This window comes from Euprymna scolopes, chromosome 10, assembly GCF_053919585.1.
Source record: "Euprymna scolopes isolate OS-2025 chromosome 10, ASM5391958v1, whole genome shotgun sequence".
In the NCBI taxonomy this organism is placed as follows: Eukaryota; Metazoa; Mollusca; class Cephalopoda; order Sepiida; family Sepiolidae; genus Euprymna; species Euprymna scolopes.
In genome coordinates this window covers 66,074,136-66,080,475 of record NC_136491.1, presented here as the reverse complement: position 1 = coordinate 66,080,475, position 6,340 = coordinate 66,074,136, and positions in this window count along the sequence as shown.

Here is a 6,340-nt window from a genome sequence, read left to right as displayed (position 1 = left end):
GTTGGATATCACTAGTAAACTGGGAAATGAAATATGGTGGATATCACTAGTAAACTGTGAAATGAAATATGTTGGATATCACTAGTAAACTGGGAAATGAAATATGTGGAATATCACTAGTAAACTGGGAAATGAAATATGTTGGATATCACTAGTAAACTGGGAAATGAAATATGTTGGATATCACAAGTAAACTGTGAAATGAAATATGGTGGATATCACTAGTAAACTGGGAAATGAAATATGTTGGATATCACTAGTAAACTGGGAAATGAAATATGTTGAATATAACTAGTAAACTGGGAAATGAAATATGTTGGATATCACTAGTAAACTGGGAAATGAAATATGGTGGATATCACTAGTAAACTGGGAAATGAAATATGTTGAATATCACTAGTAAACTGGGAAATGAAATATGTTGAATATAACTAGTAAACTGTGAAATGAAATATGTTGGATATCACTAGTAAACTGGGAAATGAAATATGTTGAATATAACTAGTAAACTGGGAAATGAAATATGTTGGATATCACTAGTAAACTGGGAAATGAAATATGTTGGATATCACTAGTAAACTGGGAAATGAAATATGTTGGATATCACTAGTAAACTGGGAAATGAAATATGTGGAATATCACTAGTAAACTGGGAAATGAAATATGTTGGATATCACTAGTAAACTGGGAAATGAAATATGTTGGATATCACTAGTAAACTGGGAAATGAAATATGTTGGATATCACTAGTAAACTGGGAAATGAAATATGGTGGATATCACTAGTAAACTGTGAAATGAAATATGTTGGATATCACTAGTAAACTGGGAAATGAAATATGTGGAATATCACTAGTAAACTGGGAAATGAAATATGTTGGATATCACTAGTAAACTGGGAAATGAAATATGTTGGATATCACTAGTAAACTGTGAAATGAAATATGGTGGATATCACTAGTAAACTGGGAAATGAAATATGTTGGATATCACTAGTAAACTGGGAAATGAAATATGTTGAATATAACTAGTAAACTGGGAAATGAAATATGTTGGATATCACTAGTAAACTGGGAAATGAAATATGTTGGATATCACTAGTAAACTGGGAAATGAAATATGTTGGATATCACTAGTAAACTGGGAAATGAAATATGTGGAATATCACTAGTAAACTGGGAAATGAAATATGTTGGATATCACTAGTAAACTGGGAAATGAAATATGTTGGATATCACTAGTAAACTGGGAAATGAAATATGTTGGATATCACTAGTAAACTGGGAAATGAAATATGTGGAATATAACTAGTAAACTGGGAAATGAAATATGTGGAATATCACTAGTAAACTGGGAAATGAAATATGTTGGATATCACTAGTAAACTGGGAAATGAAATATGTGGAATATCACTAGTAAACTGGGAAATGAAATATGTTGGATATCACTAGTAAACTGGGAAATGAAATATGTTGAATATAACTAGTAAACTGGGAAATGAAATATGTTGGATATCACTAGTAAACTGGGAAATGAAATATGTTGGATATCACTAGTAAACTGGGAAATGAAATATGTTGGATATCACTAGTAAACTGGGAAATGAAATATGTGGAATATCACTAGTAAACTGGGAAATGAAATATGTTGGATATCACTAGTAAACTGGGAAATGAAATATGGTGGATATCACTAGTAAACTGGGAAATGAAATATGTTGGATATCACTAGTAAACTGGGAAATGAAATATGTTGGATATCACTAGTAAACTGGGAAATGAAATATGTTGGATATCACTAGTAAACTGGGAAATGAAATATGTTGGATATCACTAGTAAACTGTGAAATGAAATATGGTGGATATCACTAGTAAACTGGGAAATGAAATATGTTGGATATCACTAGTAAACTGGGAAATGAAATATGTTGAATATAACTAGTAAACTGGGAAATGAAATATGTTGGATATCACTAGTAAACTGGGAAATGAAATATGTTGAATATAACTAGTAAACTGGGAAATGAAATATGTTGGATATCACTAGTAAACTGTGAAATGAAATATGTTGAATATAACTAGTAAACTGGGAAATGAAATATGTTGGATATCACTAGTAAACTGGGAAATGAAATATGTTGGGTATCACTAGTAAACTGTGAAATAAAATACGTTGGATATCACTAGTAAACTGTGAAATGAAATATGTTGGATATCACTAGTAAACTGTGAAATGAAATATGTTGAATATCACTAGTAAACTGTGAAATGAAATATGTTGGATATCACTAGTAAACTGTGAAATGAAATATGTTGAATATCACTAGTAAACTGTGAAATGAAATATGTTGGATATCACTAGTAAACTGTGAAATGAAATATGTTGGATATCACTAGTAAACTGTGAAATGAAATATGTTGGATATCACTAGTAAACTGTGAAATGAAATATGTTGAATATCACTAGTAAACTGTGAAATGAAATATGTTGAATATCACTAGTAAACTGTGAAATAAAATATGTTGGATATCACTAGTAAACTGGGAAATGAAATATGTTGGATATCACTAGTAAACTGGGAAATGAAATATGTTGGGTATCACTAGTAAACTGTGAAATGAAATATGTTGAATATCACTAGTAAACTGTGAAATAAAATATGTTGGATATCACTAGTAAACTGGGAAATGAAATATGTTGGGTATCACTAGTAAACTGTGAAATAAAATATGTTGGATATCACTAGTAAACTGTGAAATGAAATATGTTGGATATCACTAGTAAACTGTGAAATGAAATATGTTGAATATCACTAGTAAACTGTGAAATGAAATATGTTGGATATCACTAGTAAACTGTGAAATGAAATATGTTGAATATCACTAGTAAACTGTGAAATGAAATATGTTGGATATCACTAGTAAACTGTGAAATGAAATATGTTGAATATCACTAGTAAACTGTGAAATGAAATATGTTGGATATCACTAGTAAACTGTGAAATGAAATATGTTGAATATCACTAGTAAACTGTGAAATGAAATATGTTGGATATCACTAGTAAACTGTGAAATGAAATATGTTGGATATCACTAGTAAACTGTGAAATAAAATATGTTGGATATCACTAGTAAACTGTGCAATTAAATATGTTGGATATCACTAGTAAACTGTGAAATAAAATATGTTGAATATCACTAGTAAACTGTGAAATGAAATATGTTGAATATCACTAGTAAACTGTGAAATGAAATATGTTGGATATCACTAGTAATATGTGAAATGAAATATGTTGGATATCACTAGTAAACTGTGAAATGAAATATGTTGGATATCACTAGTAAACTGTGAAATGAAATATATTGGATATCACTAGTAAACTGGGAAATAAAATATGTTGGATATCACTAGTAAACTGTGAAATGAAATATGGTGGATATCACTAGTAAACTGTGAAATGAAATATGTTGGATATCACTAGTAAACTGGGAAATGAAATATGTTGAATATCACTAGTAAACTTTGAAATGAAATATGTTGGATATCACTAGTAAACTGTGAAATGAAATATGTTGGGTATCACTAGTAAACTGTGAAATGAAATATGTTGGATATCACTAGTAAACTGTGAAATGAAATATGTTGGATATCACTAGTAAACTGTGAAATGAAATATGTTGGATATCACTAGTAAACTGTGAAATGAAATATGTTGGATATCACTAGTAAACTGTGAAATGAAATATGTTGGATATCACTAGTAAACTGGGAAATGAAATATGTTGGATATCACTAGTAAACTGTGAAATGAAATATGTTGGATATCACTAGTAAACTGTGAAATGAAATATGTTGGATATCACTAGTAAACTGTGAAATGAAATATGTTGGATATCACTAGTAAACTGTGAAATGAAATAAGTTGGATATCACTAGTAAACTGGGAAATGAAATATGTTGGATATCACTAGTAAACTGTGAAATGAAATATGTTGGATATCACTAGTAAACTGTGAAATGAAATATGTTGGATATCACTAGTAAACTGTGAAATGAAATATGTTGGATATCACTAGTAAACTGTGAAATGAAATAAGTTGGATATCACTAGTAAACTGTGAAATGAAATATGTTGGATATCACTAGTAAACTGTGAAATGAAATATGTTGGATATCACTAGTAAACTGTGAAATGAAATATGTTGGATATCACTAGTAAACTGTGAAATGAAATATGTTGGATATCACTAGTAAACTGTGAAATGAAATAAGTTGGATATCACTAGTAAACTGTGAAATGAAATATGTTGGATATAACTAGTAAACTGTGAAATGAAATATGTTAGATATCACTAGTAAACTGGGAAATGAAATCCAAGTGTCAAGTTTTGTGGGGGTGAATATTTGTCTGGCTTAGAACACAGTGCGAACATAAGCAGACAGTGATCAGTGTAGCCCACAAATTGATGACCCTAGAGTGAATGCTGAAAGTGTTTCAGTGCAAGGTACATAATTTTATTTATTATTTTATGTAAAAAATAACTAAATATAATGTGAATGTTTTTATCTGAGACTGCTTGCTGCCAACTTCGTGTCACCTTTTCTACATCATCCAATTATTTGATGACTATTTTTTTGACAACTTTTTTTTCTGTTGATTATTCTTGACAATCAGCCATTGTTTAAGAATTCGCTCACAAAATGGTTACATTTCTTCATGTGAAAGGTTTTAGTTATCTTTATCACTGATGTTTTCACTTCAATTCTGGTTACTGCTTTGTTTTTAATTGAATTTTTGACAGTATCTGTTGTTTATTAAATTGCTGGGTGAAAGTACAGAATAGTAAAAATGAAATGCCTCCCCCTTCCCGTGTTAAAAATGGCTTTTCTAATAACGGTATTATTTAGAAAAAACATTCTTAACATAGGGAGGGGCAACTGGAAGCGAATTGAAGACACCAATTATAAAGATAACCAGTGTTTTTTTTTTTTTGTAAATCACTCGAGACAAGGCATGAAGCCATTTAATGTAAGGAGCTAACAAGAACAGAAGCTGATTATTGCAAAGACAGGAGATGCTTATTGATCTTAGTCTTGAAAAGACTAAAGCTGTAGGTAAAAAGAAAACAGTAAGCAGGAAGAGAGTTCCACACCTTTGCAGTCCTTGAAAAGAAGCTACTGGAATAGGCAACTGTATTGCAATGAGGTATTAAAACAATCAATTGATGGAGACTTCTAGATCAATGAATCAAACAAGCTGAAACAAATGAAGCAGGGAATGGATCAAAAAATTTTGATGAACACATGCCATAATATTATTTGTAGAAAACACTGAGATTAGCAACATCATTTCTGTGAGAAAGAGGTGAAGAAGAAAGTGTGGGGGCCATTCAAATTACAGATATGTTTCTGCAATATATCAAGAACCTTCAAATGGGACACAGGTTCATCAGTCCAAATATGACAACAATGCTCCATACATGATCTGATAGTAGATTTGTAGAGATAGAGAATAGTTCCGGGTGTGAGAAAGTGTTTAGAACCGATTTTATGAGAACTGGAAAGAGCAATTGATGTCTTCTCTGTGGCTTTTAGTCCAGGGTGTGCTAATTTATACATGAACCCCAAGAAAGATTTGATGAGAAAGACAGACCAAGAAGTTGTAGAGAAACTCAGGATGAAAAGGAATATGCCTGTGATTGAAGGACAATAACCGAGTCTTCAGAGGATTAAATGAAATAAGTAATTTCGTAGTCCATAAAATCCATAAACGGTTCAACTTCAAGATCAACTGCATATTTCAACTGATCCAAGAACCATGAGTGAGAAGCAATACCAGAATAGAGGGTTAGGGTTTCATCAGCATAAATGCTGATTCTCTGAATAATATTCTCTGGAATAGAGAAGAAAGAGTGTTGGACCTAGAATAGAGTCCTGAGGAACATCGGAATTGATAGGAAAAGAAAATTAATCAGTCAACTTTACCACCAATATCATAACCTCGATGTTTATGTAGAAGACTAGGATGTCACACTGTCGTGTTTATTACAAATTTTGAAAACCACTTTTAGATTTTGTTGGGATGGTTACTTAGTTCTTGTCCAGAACTCAACCCAATTTAAAAGGGAAAATAGAGGAAAATCTTTATGATGTACGTACCCATCTTGGAAGGAAGATGTCATATTCCAAAAATCACATAAATTAATCAAGTACTTCATCTTTTAACTAAGAAAATTAAATTTTATGAGTAACCAAAAAGGGACTGCTTCGTGCCATCATCTTGAAAAAACAAAAACAAAAACGAAACACGAATAGCTAACTCTACAATAATTCAATTTGCG